Below are 18,500 nucleotides of genomic sequence, written 5' to 3'. Positions count from 1 at the left end.
CTCGTTCTTCTAAAATCAGCTTTAGAAATGCTCGCTGATTTGGGCGAGCACCGAGAGCTTGGTGGACATTGACAGAAGGAGGAGGGTGGAGCGTTGCTTCCCGCGGGCGGGAGGCACCAAGAGGAAAGCCTCCACCGTGTTCCCGCCCCGTTCCCGCCTCTGCTAGCACTGTGCCAGCATCCGCCGCTCTCCACACCGTATGGTCCCGCTCCGCCTCCGCCGAGAGAACCCTCGCTCCGCCCAATTCAGGTGGGAATCACCCCGTCTCCGCCTTCGCCTCCTGCGCCCTCTCTGCTAACTCCCCCCTCGCCATCCCGCCCTGCGCCGACCCCTGCAGCCCCCCCGCACGGCCGCTGCCCCCCGTGCCGTGGCTCTGCCCCCTGGGTTGTTTCGCTGACCGGCACAGCCGCTCCCGCCAGCCCCGCTCCCCCCTGTGCCGCCGCCGCCCACGTGTGTGGGAGAAGAGGGGGGTACAGAAATTGGCGCGCCTCCTGAGCCGCCCGTGATGGTGTCTGGGGCTCTGGGGCCGCCTGTGGCGCAGGCTGTAGTGCCTGTGGTTGTGCCTGAGGTGGGGGTTGGGGAGAGAGGGAGGGTGGCGGTGGGGTTAGGAGATTCGTTCCGCTCGGTCCCGATTTCCCCGCACTCCCCTCCTGGGATGTCTGTGCAGGAGCAGTAGGACTAGATTTAAGAATGCCATGTCCCACCCTTCCTTCTCCAGGGGGTGAATTAATAATTTTCAATTTGCCAAGAACTGGAGATTTGTCTAAATTTGTTTGAGCCGTGCCGGCCACCACCCTTCTCCGCCGGGATAGAGCCTTCCCTTTGCAGTGGAGTGGGTGTGGCAGCCGTCAGGTGACTTTTTACATCTTGCCAGAATAAAGGGTCAAACATGTCCTGCGTTTTGCACTCTGGGTAGAAATTAGTCACCCAGAGTAACAAACATCTCAATTGTTGCTTAGAAATTTTTGCTGAATGGCTAGAGATTAATTTTTCTAGAGTAGAGTTAATCTCCAGCTGCTCATGTGAGGGTGATGCCCCCATAATTCTGAATCTCACAGCTTACCCAGAACTAAATAGGTCTCTGCTGTCCTCAGGTTGGTCCGGTCCGGTCCATTCCGTTCGCTGACCAGCAGGTTACGGCCGACGCACTCCTGGGCCCATAACCCAGAGGTCAGTGGATTGAAACCATCCTCAGCTACCAGGGAACAGGGCAGGAACAGGGTGGGAAGCAGCGCTCCACCCTCCTCCTTCTGTCAGTGTCCACCAAGCTCTCGGTGCTCGCCCAAAGCAGCGAGCATTTCTAAAGCTGTTTTTAGAAGAACGAGAAGACATGGCAGGAGATTTTTTCCAAGAATCTTCAACGTGCCCTGGACTCCAACAAAGGTCCAAGGTTGGATTTGGTGGTCAAAGGTTGGATTTATTGGTCAAAAGTTAGATTTCATGGTTAAAAGTTGGATTTAAAGGTGCAGGGATGGATTTGGTGGGCATTGCTGGGAAAACATGGAATATGGTTTCCAGGCATTCCAGGCATTGGGAATTTAGAATCACCCAGTTCCCTTCCCAAATTCCCATCAACAATGTCAATCCATGGAATAACAGCATTCCAGGCATTGGGAATTGAGAATTCCCCAGCTTCTCTCCCAATTTTTTATGGAAAAATGCCATTCTGTGTGTCAGGAATTTAGAATCCTCCAGTTCCCCTCCCAAATTCCCATGGAACAACAGCATCCCGGGCATCAGAAATTTCAAATTCTCCCATTCCCTTCCCAAATTCCCATGGAATAATGCATTCCGGGCATTCGGAATTTGTAATCCTCCAGCACCCCTCCCAGAATGTCCATGGAAAAATGGCATTCCAGGCACTAGGAATTTAGAGTCCTCCAGTTCCCTTCCCAAAGTCCCACCAAAGCCATGGAATAATGGCATTCCTGGTGTTGGGAATTTGGAATCCTCATTTTCCCTTCCCAAATTCCCATGGAATAATGGCATTCCGGGCATCAGAAATTTTGAATCCTCCCGTTCCCCTCCCAGAATGTCCATGGAAAAATGGCATTTCAGGCACAGGGAATTCTGAATCCTCCAGTTCCCTTCTGTCCTGGGTTGTAGTATAGGATGTGCACAAAGTATTCTATCACCATCTTCATGAACTGTTGAATCCAGGTGGGGCAGTGTTTTCCCAGACCCCCTCCCTCTGGGTCATTATCTTCTGTTAATGGCCCATCAGATGCCTTGCCCATGACTCACAGATAACTCCCTCCGGGAGTTGTCTCTGTTTAATGGGCCATCAAGGACCCTCTGCATGACTCATCATCCCATTGTGAGATGCTCCGCCCAGGGGGAGGAACCAAGCATTCCAGCCTGGATATAACCTGGGGTTTAGGACAGTACAGGGGCCCTTACCCACTGGGTTCCCAGAGGACCAGAGCTACCAGACCTTTCTACAGGATCACATGCTTCAGGAAGACCACCTCACGTGGACTGCTTCCATCACCCTGCTCAGGTTGTATTCTGACTCTGTCAGTGGTCTTTTGTATTATTGCATCTATTTTATTTTACTTTTTTTTTTCTTTCCCCTTTCTTCCTATTAAATTGTATTTCTGACTTGGAGCCTCTCATTTGTTTGGATTTGAAACCACTACACCTTCCCAAATTCCTATGGAATAATGGCATTCTAGGTGTTGGGAATTTTAAATCCTCCTGTTCCCTTCCCAGAATGTCCATGGGAAAACAGCATTCCAGGCACTGGGAATTTGGAGTCCTCTGGTTCCCCTCCCAGATCCCTGTGAAATAACAGCATTCCAGGCATTGGAAATTATGAATCCTCCAGTTCCTGTCCTGAATTCCCACCAAAAACATGGATTAACGGTATTCCTGGCATCAGGGATTTTGAATCCTTTAGCTCCCCTCCCAGATTTTGTATGGAATGACATTCCAGGCATTGGAAATCCAGAATCTTCCAGCTCCTCTCACAAATTCCCATGGAATTACAGTATTCCACATGTCAGGAATTTAGAATTCTCCAGTTCCCCTCCCGAATTCCCACCAAAACCATGGAATATCAGCATTCTAGGCATTTGGAATTTGTAATCCTCGAGCTCCCCTCCCAAATTCCCATGGAATATCAGCATTCTGGGCATTTGGAACTTGTAATCCTCCAGCTCCCCTCCCAAATTCCCGTGGAATAACAGCATTCCAGGCATCGGGAATTTCAAATCCTCCAGTGCCCCTCCCAAAGTCCCACCAAAACCATGGAATTCCAGATGTCAGGGATTTTAAATCCTTCAGCTCCCCTCCCCAGTTCCCATGGAATAACGGCATTCCAGGCATCAGGGATTTCGAATCCTCCTGTTCCCCTCCCAAATTCCCATGGAATAATGGCATTCCAGGCATTGGGAATTCTGAATTCTCCAGTTCCCCTCCTGACTTCCTACGGAATAACAGCATTCTGGGTGTCGGGGATTTCGAATCCTCCAGCTCCCCTCCCAAATTCCCATGGAATAATGGTATTCCAGGTGTCGGGGATTTAGAATCCTCCAGTTCCCTCCCAAATTCCTATGAGATAATGGCATTCCAGGCATTGGGAATTTAGATTCCTCCAGCTCCCCTCCCATATTCCCACGGAATAACAGCATTCTGGGAGTCAGGAATTTAGAAAAAGGGCAACAGAACAGACATGTATGTGACGGCATTGGATACCACACATTGGAAGGAAAACTGGGAATGGCTCCGGCGGCTCCGGAATCTCCCCCAATCTCAGCATCCACTCCAGACAACTATGCAACTAAGGAATACACCAGAAAATGTGGAAAAAAGAAGGCACTCAGGCACACTGGACACAAACTGTAACTGTTTTTTGTTTGTTTGTTTGTTTGTTTGTTTTTATATTTTTTATGAAATTTTCACATTTTTAAACCTTTTTCCCTGCTCCCCCCACCTCTTTTTTTTTGCCCCTGTTTTTTCTTTAATTTTCAACCAGAAAAATTCCTGGCAACTCAAGAGAAGAAACCCAAAAAAACCCAAGTAACCAAAGCAGTTTTCATCTTCAGGATAAAACTTTGCCAAACAACATCTTTTAAATACTAAAAAAAAAAAAAACCAAACTTTTACTCTCCAAAAAATTTGCAAAGAAGAAATATTCAGTACCTTGACAACTTATTATTATAATTTCTCCTTTTTAAAATCCTTTTTCTTATTTTTTTCATTATTTTTTCTATGATATAAAAGGTTTGCTCCTGTGAAAAATAAGCCAAATGTATTTTTTGTTTTGTTTTAAATTTCGGTTTTTTTCTCTTCTTTTCAACCTACTCAAGGTGTCCTACAACCTATTTTATAGTAAAAAGAGCACTAGACAAGCAAAACTTTATTACAAAACCCCAGGCACTGATACATGGTAAAATTCTGATTTTTTAATCTGTTTTCCTGTTCTTAATCATTTTTTTCCTATTCTTTTCACTTCAGTTGCATCACAAGTAATGAGAATGAAGAAAGGCCACAGTCCATCATAATTTTCACCATTTTATAGAAGTTTCTAAGAATGTTCAGGAATGAGGATTGGCAAAACCAGCAATGCACAAACAGGAGGTGATTTCCAACCCCGGCAGAAAGGAAAAGTGGGATTTTCTTGGGAAAAAAATCCAATAAAATTAAAAATAACCTAAAAGGTTTCCAAATAAAACAAAAAATTTGGGCCCTCCCAGGCCTTGGGGGTACCCTGTTGTGTTGGAATTTCCCCAGTTTCACCTCCAAGTTATTCTTTCCCAGTTGATTTGTTTGGAATTTTATCATTATTTTTCCCTTGATTTTCCCTATTTTTCCTTCAAGCACTGGGAAGCAGTGTCCTCATCAGTGTCTCCTGGTGCTGTTCTTGGGACACTATTTCACTGAATCCTGGGCAGCAGACAGTGCCGTGGCTGGAGGTACAGAGCCTTACGTGGTCAAAGAGCAGCAGGAGGGCCTCAGCCAGCTTCGGGGCGGTGGTGCTGGATATCAGGATGTCGCTGTTCTTCAGCAGATTAGTGAACACACAGAGGCTCATGCCAACCACGTCTCCATCTGCATCACCCAGCAGCTCCAGAAAACTTTGAGATAGGCTGTGTACAGGTCTGGCCTGTGTGGAACACAAGGCTGCGCTGTGAAGCCGTGACCAGCTGCACCACCAAGAGCGCCCTGGCACTGCAAGCCCAGCCTGCTGCCGCAGGGCCCAGAGGCCAAAGGCGTGTCCCAAAGCACTCGGGCAGCTGAGGCAGGAGAGCTGGGAGCAGCTGCCTCAGCTCCTGAAGCCCAGCCAGCTGCTGGGGCTGCTCTCCTCAGTGCAGCTTTAGCTGCTGCCCCCTTCTCACCATCAGGGAATCCTTGCTGAGCACCACGAGGCCTCTGAGCGCCAGGCGATGCCTCTCCCTGCACTCGCTCTGCAGGTACCTGGACATGACCCTCAGGACCCTGCCACCACATTTAGTCAAGTCCAGGCACTCCAGGACCTGAAAGGCACAGGGCAGTGGCACAGGACCCAGCCGGCAGGAGCCCAGAACCGCACAGGGCCGGCCCCAGGCAGCACCAGCACAGGGCGCGGGCTGCATCCCAAGCACGGGAAGTGGCTACGAGAGGGCAGAGAGCTGGGAGGCAGCTCAGCGAGGCAGTGCTGGCCTTCAGGCTCACCTCCATAAGGAATGCCAGTAAAGGCAGATCCCAGCTTGGCTGCTCCTCGCTGAACCTCAGGACAAGGTGATATGCAACATGGGAACACAAAGGGCTCCAGTAATGGCGCATCTCCCTTTCAGGGGGAAAAAGGCATAAAGAGCCTGGGGGGGGAGGGGGGGGGGGGCGGGTAAACCTTTCCCAGGACTGACTCACAGATGTCTGGTCTTTCCCCAGCATCCCTGGAGGGGATCATGGGCATTTTGGGAGGTGGCTCCTCCTGGGCACCCTCCTCTCCCAGTCTTTTCCAGTCTGCTCAGCCTTCTCTCAGTGATGAGGCCCTCTGGCCCATGACCACAAGGACTGTGTGGGGCACCCTGAGCACAGAGCACATGTGCTGGGGACAGAAGGGTCAAGGGGATCTCACCTGGCCAGCAGACCCATGGCGTAGTGCTGCGTGTCAGCACAAAGCATCGCGTCCCAGCCACGCTTGCGCTCCATCTCCATCAACTCAATATCATACTGCAGACAGCGGGAAAGAGCCTTCATGACCTGCACTGCAAATCTGTGTGCAGAGCAAAGCCCGGGTCACACTGGGAGCACTGGCACTTGCCACAAGGACATGGGAAGGACAGGAGGATGGAGACCTGTTGGGGTTGCTGGGAAGGCAGTGTTCCTGCTGGCATGCTTTCCAGAAGTGATTAATTTCCCATGCAGGGAAGGGATGAGGAAGATGAGCTGCTTTGGTGTGCTGAGACTCATCCTGACCAGCAGGTGGACATTAGCTTCAAGTCTAGGAATCTGACACAATGTATTTCCTTCTGACCCCCTACCTATCGAATCACCTCAGCAGTGTAAAGATAGAGGGTATTTTTGATTGAATTCCTTCCTAAACCCATTGAAATTTATACATGGCAGAGAAGCGTTTTAGTGGGGTTCAAACCCCTAACCTCCTGCCAGTAAAAATTAGAGCTATTGGCAGCCAATGCATTTGTCTGCTGATTTCTTTGAATTATAGAGACTTCTCAGGACTGCTCTATCCTGAGGGAACACCCTTGGCCTTGACCTGTAGGCACCTGCACAAGCTTCAAATCAGCTGCCTCAGCTTCCAGGACCTCTCTTGGCCAGCATCCTGATGTGGATGCACGACTGCTGTGAGGCACTTCTGGGACCCAGCGGGACAGGACTGGCTGTCTCATGTCCACGAAGCACCCCCTGACACAGCCAGGGTCATCCCGAAAGCAGACAACACTCACGTGTCAGCAGAGAGGGGCAAGGAGCGCTGGGCTCCTCTCAGGGTGTCTCAGCTGGGCCTCCTCCACAACACGCCCCCATTTGAAGGCCTGCTAATGCCCAGCTGCCAGAAATGCCTGCCTTGTTCCCTCCAAGATGCACAGGAAGATCCAATGAGCAGGGCACCTTGGGAGGCAAACCTTCCAAGCCTTTTCTGAGGCCAGGGACACACCAAGATCAGCTAAGACTCTTCGTGCTGCCTGGCCCACACAGCCCAGCTTGGTGCTGGCCCTCTGGGCCGGAGCAGCTTCCAGCAAGCAAGAGGCAAATGCACATTGCCGAGAGATAAAACACAGCAGACAGGTAAGATGTGAGACGTGTGTGCGTGAAGGCCTTTTAATCCACAGCTCTCAAAAACAGCTTTGGGGCTGGCAGCTGGACAGAGATGCTCCTGCTCACACCTGTGTCCAAAGGTGGGTAACACACCCTGCTGCAGGTGCTTGCCTTGGTCTCTGCAGGTCCAGGTTGATTCCAAACCTTCCCTTCACAGCCTTCTCCCTTCCCTTTTCCATCTGCCAAGTGCAACGGGCCTCAAGGACTGAAAGGTCCACAGAGAGCCAAAGGGGGACAGTTGCTCCTACCTCACTGGGAGCTCCTAGGAAAGCGCTTTCCTTGAGAAGCAAGCCCCTTTCCCCCAGAGGCATTTCCCCAAATGTGTAGCTTTCCTGGGGAACACCAAAACACTCTTAAGAAACCCTGGCAAGGCTGAATTCCTTCTGGTCCTTTCTGGACAGGCACTCCAGCTCTAGCTTGGATTTCCCCCAGTGTGATTCCAGGTGGAGGTTCACACATGCAGCCCCAGGCCCTCTACAAACACAAGCTGCCCGCTGCCTCTTCACCCGCCTTAACTCCTGCCTGCGGTCACAGCAGCAAAACCAGGCTCTTCCCGGCCACAGACCAGAGCCCTGTTCCCGCAGGACGCTCTTGGCAGCACCTTCCAGGACTCTCCGCTATGCGTGCAGCACTTTTCATGCCCACTCTCCACAGCCTTTGGAACACAGAGCACAACCTGGCTGGTGCTGCCATCAGCAGACTGGTGGAGGACTTACCAGTCACCACAAAAGAGATTATCTATTATATCAGCTGGTACAATAATTCTGTGCATTCTGCCCCTCACATGAATCCACTAAAGGAGTTATCCCTGAAACCAGAGGTGCGATACAATAAGCATCCCCTCTGATAACAACCTACTTGCCTTGAGAACAAGGTGTGGAGAGATAAGCTGGAACTTCTGACTGACAAATACTTCACTTTACAAGCTATAAAAGCTATACAAACTTTGACCAAGACAGAAGTCTCCTACATACCCTCTGGAAACATGTAGGATTTCTCCTTGAAGTTTGGATATGTCTTCATGGATATGTTAAAGGAAATTGAGGGAAAGGACTATGTGTAGTCCATCATCAATTAGACTGTCGTCACGGTAATTCCTGATCTATACTATTTCTTCACTAGCTGTAATGGAGGTATCTTCTGTCATCCATTGTATTTTTTATCTACTAGTACCTCTTTTTGTTTCATCCTGTGTAGAAAGTAGTCTGTTTGAAGTCTTATGTCTGTCAATCCTTTGCCTATTCAATAAAAAATTCTTTTTGTAAGACCTAACAGGCCATTCTTAAGAACTTGCAAATGAGAGACATTTGAGGTGCAGGCTGCCTCAAACAGTGCTGCTGCCAGAAATCTGAGTCAAAGTGAGGACTTGTCTAAGTTCTCATCATGATTTGTAAAAATTTGCACAGTTGGCAGAATATGGCAGACGATTTAGAAAAACAGACTAGAGATGTACCAAGTTAGTCATGGTAGCATGGTGTGCTTAATAACCCTTACCAGTACATAACTGGTTTGAGTGGGAAAAAAATTCAAGAGAAAATCCATGAAGGGCAGGAATCACTGAGTTATAAGAGTGGAGAAAATATAATTTCTCATGCACTTGCATTATACTTAAAATCTGCTTGCCAATGGTAGGAACAAGTTATAAGAGAAAACGACCAATTAAAAGAAGAGCTAAAAGAATCCAAAGAAATAAAACAAAAACTTTTGAAGAAAAATTAGAATTGACAAAATCAAAATAACCCAAAATCTTTGAATGTTAAAGAAATTCCAGAGTTGGTAACATTCCTGGAAGATGGGGATGGCAATATTCAGAAAAACTCTGATGAATTTGGTGATGCAAATATTGAATTGGATTCTGTTAAATGAACAGAACCCCCATCTATTAAAGAGGAAGAAATTCCAGAATTTAAAGTGAAATTCATAATTAAAACTGAATTCTTTGAAGAATGCCAAGGTGGTCAGAGGAGGAATGCAGTCAAAACTTTTCCCTGGCGTTCCCTGCAATTGGCAAACTTTCAAGAAAAATATACACAAAAGGTGCGGGAAACAGAAACTGAGTATCTGGTGAAAATTGGTTTCCCGGGGAAAATGGAATATTAGAGGATACTATGGAATGTTTTGGATTCTGGGCTGTGAGTGGTCTTTAGCACCATAGGCCAGACCCTCCTGACAAAACCTATTCAACAATCAGCAGAATTGCATATTGAGCAGGAGGAAGACATATTCTAGAAAAAGGGAAACCTACCTCAATCCATACACAGTCAGCTAAGCATATCTCTGCTGCTGCTACAAAAAATGACTGCTTACTGACAAAACACAAGTGTGCAGATGTTATCTCTGTAGAAACAAATCTTAATGTATTAAGACCTTTTCTTAGAGGGACTTTTCTTAGAGGGACTGTACTAACTGTACTAACTGTACTAAGAGATTGTTTAGCGGGGAGATGGCACAAAGTCGGGAGATGTAGTGCGCAGTGATGCTGTGGGAAACGACCCGTCACTTTTAAAAATTTCAAAGGTTTATTAAAAATCTTAACAAAGTACAACAAAAGAACTGAATAAGGAAAAATCTACAGTGCTGGGAGCATAGGACTAAACTGCCTTGTGCTCACAAAATGGCTGCTCAGCCTTTTATACTCCTGGTGTTGAATCAGGCAACCCTGGCCCTGCCCAAAGTCTGCCAGTCTTTCTTGCAACTTGCTTGGAGGCCAGGTGTTGCCATGCCCTGCCTTCTAGTAACAAGCTTTCCCTCCTCCCAAATGCCTGGTCCAGCATCAACAATGCAAGGGGAAGGGGAAAGGAGACTATGTGGAGAGCAAATCACAATAACGTAACTATAGATCAAGAAAACTTCTTTTAACATACACATAATATTAATCTCTTAATTGCAAGAGCCAACCATTGTATTACCTATCTATAACAATGCTTTGCACAGCCTGCAAACCCAAAGAAAATCAATTCCTATATGGGGAAACCTCCTACATCATGTTGTAAACCCTACAAGAAAAATGGACTGGAAATATCACAAAAGAAGACCAAGTATTGAAATGTAAGAACCGCCTCCAAAAGCAAAGAAACGCAGAAAACTGCCTTGGCTTCCCAGAATGGAAAGCTGCTTTCCAGGCAGTGGTGGGGGGGTGGGGGGGAAGAAGTGGCAAATTCTAACCCAAGCACCTCACAGGAGAAAGGGATCCCTCCCAACCCTTCTTAAAACACAGCAGGGAGAAAAAACAAACTCTAAACTGCTAGACGATCTTCCAGCCTCCTCCAATGCATTTCTGCATATCCATAGGCTTCTGATAAGAGTGATCCTTACATTTATTTAGCTGTAGAAGCAGAGACAGCCTTTGAATATTTGTATTTAGCACTAAAACTTAAAAATCTCATTGATTACTCCTGGAGAAGCCAATAACTAAACTTATACTTTAAAAACAAAATTGAAAGATGTCATTTGTTGCACTGCAAAAATCTATTTTGATGTAATTAAAAATTTTGAACAAAATCATTATATTCAAAATACATTCTGCTTACAATTCTCCTGTTTTGACTAATGAAAAAAAATAAACAAACCAAACAGGAGCTGGTGTTTAACAATTAATTCTCAAAGCCTAACACTAACACGGAACATTTCATTACAACTATCCCAAATACCACTACACTGCAAGCCTTTACACATTCATAAACAGCAGGTTGCACGTTAGCTGCCTACAGCTAAGTACCAAATTCCCTCAAAGAAGGTGAAATTCCTGGGAACTGATCCTAAATGGGAAAAGCCCAAATTGGGGATGGCTTGACAGCCATAAGCAGGGTTTGCTCATGTTCTTAGAATGCTTTTTTTTTTTTAAATGTGTGTGTGCATGCAAGTTGCCTGTGTGTATTTAACTCATTTGCTGAAAGAGTGTTAAATGTAAATTTTAATGTTTGTTAGGTTTTAGTGTGTACTATCAAGTACAACTTGGAAGTTTTTGTGTCAAATTAACACTGCTGAGAGAAAGTGTGGACAATGTAGAGTCCTCTCGCCTGGGGAAAACTTGGGCTAATTCCCTCTGCCTCTCAACCCTAAACTCTGCCTGCATGCAAAGATGAAATTTAAATACCAAAGGCAAAGCCAGTTCTGGTCATAACTCACTCTGCAACAGAACTAGTTACCCTGAAAAGTAAAACTAGTGAAAGGAATGATAGAGGTTCTTCTTTACAAACTAACTGTGGGTCTGCTGGTGAATAAAGCTAGATACTGAGAGATAAAAGAAACAATGGGAAGTGTGAAAAACAAGGTTCACTTTCGATGTAAATTTTAAGAAATAGGTTTAATAGAAAATAAGACAATTAGGAGATGGAAAAGAAAGCAAAGTCCGGCTGGGCTGGCCGGGGGACTTGGCATTCAGCCAAGTCCACACCCTGCTATATCAGAGTCATTCTTTAAATACCCTTTCTGTTGTCTCAATCTGTTGAATATTCATATTTTTCCATAAACTAGTTGCCATATTCCAGGAACTGTTTTGCATGGTCCGTCCTTGGGTCCGCCTTTTTAGAGCATGCGTGTTTCTTGGCGTGTTTCTTAATGAAGATAATTCTTCTTTATCACCTCCAGTTTGGGCCTTGGTCCATACTTTCCTCAGATGGTAGATGCTGATAGTTGGTATCTCAGTAGCAGGGTCTTCTTTACATGTTCTCTGCATGTTATTCCAACCAAACAGACAGTTTAAGCATACTATATCAACTATTAACACTATGCCTAATTTTCTTTAGTAATAGCAGAAACAAAAACTTATATCTTTACCACAACGTTATTAATCGTATAGCACACATCTTCCTAAAAACCAACTTTATAATATACATTCATAACAGGAAGGATTCCACTAAGTGATGAAAGGAGTGAGAGGGATTTGTCTTTACAAACAAACTGTAGGTCTGCTAAGAGAAAAGAGGAGTGGGGTATCATTAGAAGTGGGCCTTTGGTATTAGGTGTTTCAGGAAATCTGTAGCTCTCAAGTATCTCAGCCAATAATGGGGAAAGTGAGAGGGAAATGCAGCAGGGAAATAAGGATAAAAAGGAGGCTTCTAAAAATTTGAGACCCCAGGGGAAATGCCCATGGCCTCTTGCTTTATTCAAATAAAGTTACAGGACTCCTTGATCTCCTCTTTTGAAATAAACCTCTGGTGTTTGTGCATTAATTTTCCTGACAGTTTGGGGACACGTCCAGGATATTTCCGCCATCCAGGGGCGGCAGGCAGCGAGCGGAGCTGAAGGCATGCCTCACCCAGTTTTGGTGATCCCAGCTTCCCTTGGTGCTGGTCTGCACTGAGCGATCGTTTGGGTTCCTGAGACTGTCCAGCAGACAGATGAGTGGCAGAGCAGAGGGGTCCGTGAAGAATCCACAGGGAAGGACGAGTGAAAATCTTGCCAGTGAATGAAATGGGACCTTTGGGGGTAAACCTAGGAGAGCGCCCATGGAGGGGAACATAGGTAAAACAGGGCACCCATGGAAGGTTGAATAGGTATAGCCAGGAAGGGGCCCCAGCAAAAGGGATGACGATCCTGTGAGAAATGGGGCTCACTCTTTAAAATTTTTCAGTTTAATAAGGGATAATAAGAGATAATAAGGGATAATAAGGGATAAAGCAAAAGTAACAGCGGTGGGTGCACAGCCATAGCCAAATGCACACAGTTAACTGTAACTACTCTTCTTATACACTTTTTCATTGCATTGGTCAAATGCGTATTCATGAAGATTATACATATTCAAACATTGCTTTGAGTTTACAAGTGCTGGGAATTCTTCAGCTTAGTTCTACCCCGTACCTCATCTTCTTAGAGTACATGCCACAATTCAGATGTGATTTTGAGAGTCTCGTATTTTTTCTCCTCACAAGGTCCCCTGGTCAGTGGTTTGGCAGTTATTGATAGGTGAAGGGTCAGTGGGATTCCTCCTTGCTTTTTCCGTGTCATTTGCCTAGTTCTTTGCAATGTTATCTTATCATACAGATGTTTTAGCTATTTTTACAAGTATTTTAAATCAATATTAGCTATTTCACTATTGTCAGTTAAAAAAATAAAGGCATTAGTTATTGTTTCACAACTACAATTACTTCTGAAAAGTTAATGTTTTAATACACAGCACATAGCTTCTATTTTAGTATTTTGTGAAAGCCTAAACTATTGTATATATTTATCACATAAAAATATACAATCTACACAGGGATTAGGGTATTACCTATAAAAGGCTTACAAATTATACTACATCAAAAGCAGTTAAAAAGAGATTACAAACTGTACTATAGCAAAGTAATTTGCAAAAGCCAATATGTAATAGCAAAAGCCAACAACTACATAGTTATTTATAGGTTCGGACACAGGGACCAGCTCTGAAGAGAGTGAGAACAAGGATTAAAGAAGATTCAGGAAATGCAGATTGTAGGTGGAAAGATTAGGATTTTTGTTTCAAGATTTTGTTTAGTTCACTGGAAAAACCAATGGCTTTGAGCTGTAGAAAATGAGTACCCACAGGCAGGACTAGAGGAAGGGCAGAGTAAGTCCCTGGATGAACTGTTAGAAAGATACAGCAAGTGTATGTAAAAAGGGATGCAGAAAAGGAGAAAGCAAAGACAAATGTGATGGCAGGATTTTTATGGCCCCAGAGGGATAAACCTCAGGTCCCAAGTGGTTCTCCCGTGATAGAAGGGACAGAATTGGCTACAAGGAAGTGGCAGAAGCACTGCCTCCTCAGCAGGGGAGAGCAAACCCAAACAGCGACTGGGAAAGAATCAGTGTGCTATCAGCAGGGCAGAGAGACACTGCAAGCTGGAAAGTCCATAAAAACAGCTGGATCCTCAGGAGAAGGAAGTCCAGAGGATAATGCAGATGGATTGTTAGAGGTGTCAGTGGCCCCCATTATAGCAGGGACGCACTACACTGGAGCCCTTGTTAACTTGTAAGGTGGGTGCAGATTGAGAGGAGGTGTGTTTCCTAGTACACGCAGAGGCCTCTCTATCCACCTTAAATTTTATTCCTAACGTCGGAAAATTGTCAAAAATATCTTTAATTATTCAAGGGGTTTTGGAAATTGTTGTTTATTCTGTAGGTTTAGAAGTTTGAAAGCATCTTTCTCTGCAGGAATTGTGGATATTGTGATAAATGGATTTAGGGATTTAATTCCTTTGTCTACGTGGGATTTTGTGCGGAGCTGAAAAGCTCCTGTTTGAAGAGGACCCATGCTCCTGTGCTTTTTGTGTTTTGTTGTGAAAAGATGGAATTGGCAGGTTTCAGTCCTGAAGCCAGTTCTGCAACTCCTGTCTTGTGGGGAACCCCTCCACCAGTCTGTGGTTTGTTGTGGAAAACTAGAATAAGCAGGTTCTAATCCTGAGGCCAATTCTGCAGCTGCTGCCTTGTGAAGATGGTGTTGTCCCTATGCAAGCGTAGGTATTTATCATGCAGCTTCCTCGGTGGGGGCTATAGGAAAACTTCAGAGGGAAATATTTTGTTATTCTTCCTTGGTTAATTTATTAACCAAGTCCTACTCCGCGGTGGACTTGATGAGAAAAAAAAAAATGCGATAAGGAGAAATTGACTACTAAAAAGATGATTGGTTACTAAAAAGGGGATTGGTTATTAAGAAAGGCTTTAGGCACTGGCACTGCTTGCTGAAGAACTCCATCCTGTCCAAAAGAATAAAAGGAGCAAATTGATAAGGTGAACTGTTCCAGGGTGAAAAGCGAAAGCCTGCTAAAACCCTGAAATAAAAGCAACTCCAATTCCTAATTCACAGACTGCAACTCTTGCAAAACTTTTTAAAAGCAGTTTCACTCCCTCTGCTGAACAATTTACTAGGGGAAACCCTACTGAATACCTGTGGCAAACAACAAAGTGATGCAACAAGCACTTCAAAGAATAGAAGCTAAAATTGTTCCTGAGTAAGTTAATGCAATTAACAATTTGCTTCGCTCAGGCACATTTTGCCAAAGGAAGTTTTTTTTCTTTTCTAGGAATGTCAAACATCCCTGCATCGAAGATAAGGAAAACGGTTTGAGAGCAGAGAAACTGCAAGCAGCAGAATCACACCTGTTAAAAACAAGGTTCACTTTTCTGGTAAATTAAAAAAATAAAGTTTAATTTAAAAAAAGACAATTAGGAAACAGATATAAAGCAAAGGATCTCAGCCAGGTTGCCTGGCATACCACCAGAAGCATGTCTCACCATTTCAGAACACTTCTTTAAAAGGATCAACACGTTACATATTCAAAAGACTCTAATGCATTATTCAAACATTCATTCAAGTTCAAATGCTCTACTAGTTTCACCCTCCCCAATTTTCCCCTATTTCACCAATATAGCATTTTATTACTCCTTGCAGATAAATCTGTGGGTGGCTCCATTCTGTCTCACATTCTCTGATAGCAGAGGTTCAATAAATTCCTCCCCTGGAGCTCTCATCACTGCCATCTTCACCTGGATAATTCAGGAATGTGGGGGGCTGGATGGGAGGTGCTTCTTCATTCTCCGGTTTAAAGTCAGTCTTTCCTTTAATATCATGCTATAGCCTAAGAAGTATATATATATATTCATCACACTACATATTTCTAAGTTTCATTAAGAGCAGAAATAAAAGATATTATATCAATATAGCAAAGTTTTCCAACATTATACATGTAGTATTCATTTTAATATTTGTGAAAAGCCAACTTTATTGTATATATCTATAACACACCTAAATATGGTAAACATTTCTTCATGTGGTGTTGGGGAAGATGAATCAGGGAGACCTTATAAATATGATTGTTTAGCAAAAGATTCTGAAAATATGAAACCTATAATCTAAATAGAAATGGAAGCTTACTTTGAGTTGTAGGATACCAAGTCTTAGTTACTATATAACCTGAAAACAATACCCTAGCTAGCTGAAGAAGAATCCCTTTTGATGGAATGATACCCTTCTGCTAACTAAGGAACCAAAGGTCAATGTAGCAAAACAGAAAAGTCTAAAGAGTAGTTTTTAGAGTTTAAAATATAACATAGTATGGTAATGTAGTAGTTCTTATAGGCTATATGTAGATTCTATAGGATTTTGTGTCTTGTATTGGTTGGTCACTGTAAATTAGAATATTCATCACAAAAGAAGATATAATGCATTGTAAGAAAGACCTCACTCTCTATTGCTGGCCCTCTTTGCTCTGCTCTTACCTCTCTTATCTCTTACTTCTTCCTCCCTTATCCTGGCTCCTCTCTTAGCTTCTTTTCTGCTCATGCCTCATAGCTCTATTCCCTGCTCTCCCTTCTCTCTTAACTTTTACCCCCTTGTTCATTCTCCCACTCTCTTCGGGACTTCCCTTCAGCCGAGGCTGGTGGCTGAAGGCAAGGCCCTTTTTACCCACGACCCATCCAAGAAAACCACGTATTCTAGAATATCTCAAGTCAGTAGAATTCCTTCTCCCTGCTATCCGTGGATGTTCCTACAATGTGGACTCTGTCACTTTGTGTTAGCCACAAGAAGTTTTTACTTCTTGTTAATAATTGGTCTAGTAGGCCAAAATTTCACTTTTCTTTTATAGGAACATAGCATCCCATGAAATGGAGCTGCATGAAAACCAGTGAAATTCAAAGCACCACCAGAATTGCTTGCATTTTCAGCTTGTTAATGTTTTTTTTAATGTAATTTGTTTGTGTTTCCATTGCAAGTGGAGATCAAATATTAGTTAAAACATTCTACATCTTCTTGAGTTTGATTTTTGTCTAACTTGTTTTGTCTTTTGACTTAAAAATGGTGTGACTACAGGTCTTATGGATTTGTCTCAACCAGTTTTATCCTGAGAGTTGGAATGGGAATTTTTACGTATTTGAAACCATAAAATATGTACCAACCTTCCCAGTTCGGCCTTGGAAGGCTTCAAAATTATTAGAATCTGGCTAAATTTTTTTGATTTACTAATTAGTGAATTAAATAATCTTAACAAAATCCAAGCAAATCTTAGATGAGAAATAATTGAATCCCCCTTCCTAAACCATGAGGAGTAGTCATGGGCTGCAAATAGGACATGAATAAAATACAGAAAAGCTTTCTACCAGCTCTCAAACTAATGTACTGTTGAATTTCATGCCAGATGTCTTAAGAGAGTATTTTAACTTTGTCTCACTTCTCCTATTTATCCCAATCAGTGTCGTGACTACAACACATTCTGCACTACACGTGCTTCTCAGTTGTGGGTGCAAAATGGGAGGAAGGCAATTTATTCACTGAAATTCAAAAGAAAAAAAAACGGCTTCAAGATGTATCAAGGAAATGTAGTGAATATTTAGATTCCAAGTATGCATATAGGGTGGCACATGAATTTGGAAAGCTTGGAGGAGAGAGGTTTGTTAAGGCATGTTAAGGCTTGCAGGGAAAAATTTCTGCTCATGAGAACTTAATTACTCGCTTGCTGGAGGTAGTGAATTTACCAAAGGAAATAAGCATAAGAGCTATTAAGGGACATCAGAGAGGGTACTCAAAAGAGACAATTAGTAATCAACTGGCCAGTGGAGATATTCAGAAAGCAGCACTTGTGCCAGAGGTCTCTGGGATCTGCCCTTTGCTCCATGTGGCTCTGCCATTGCCAGGGGGAGGGAGGAAGGATGGTACTGGTAGTGTCTTTTCCACCAGAGGAGCTGGAGATAATTAAAAGTGGTGGGGCAGAGGAAAGAAGAGAGAATTAAGTTACAAAAGACAGTAAACACTGGAAGCCAGGAGCTCTGACCCTGCAAATATTGGCCCGGCTCCATGGGGTAAGTCGTTAGGACTCTTGAGGATTGGTAGAGATGTTCTCCAAGGTGTAATGCCCTGGGTCTTTTTGTTTCAGTAAAACGAGCTGTTGATGAGTGCCTGGCTAAAGTTAATAGCCAGAGCACAAAGGAGATTATGAGACAGGGAGATTGGACTATATGGCCTTTCCAGGGATGTTGGGTGTATTTTCCTGAGAGGCCTTGGGCAAGAAGGCTTAGATATCCTCTGGTAGTGGTATGCAAGCAGGCAGGGTGGCCAGAGGAATTTCTAGTTGCTTCAGCAACTATTTGCTCAGTTAACAAATAGAATCGTGAAGGCAGTGGACTTGCATAGAAGAACTAATTTTACAGGGGGATCCTTCAAGGGATTATGGCTGCTTTGAGAATTCAGTGGGACCTCCATATCCCCTGGCACCCTGAGGATTCAGGTCAAGTAGAAAAGATGAATGGAACAATAAAGAAACACCCTTTGAACCTAGTGACTAGCA

This window comes from Chamaea fasciata, unplaced genomic scaffold (assembly GCF_029207755.1).
Source record: "Chamaea fasciata isolate MVZ Bird 193981 ecotype frontalis unplaced genomic scaffold, bChaFas1.0.hap1 SCAF_7, whole genome shotgun sequence".
Taxonomy (NCBI): domain Eukaryota; kingdom Metazoa; phylum Chordata; class Aves; order Passeriformes; family Sylviidae; genus Chamaea; species Chamaea fasciata.
Note: the sequence above shows the minus strand (reverse complement) of the source record.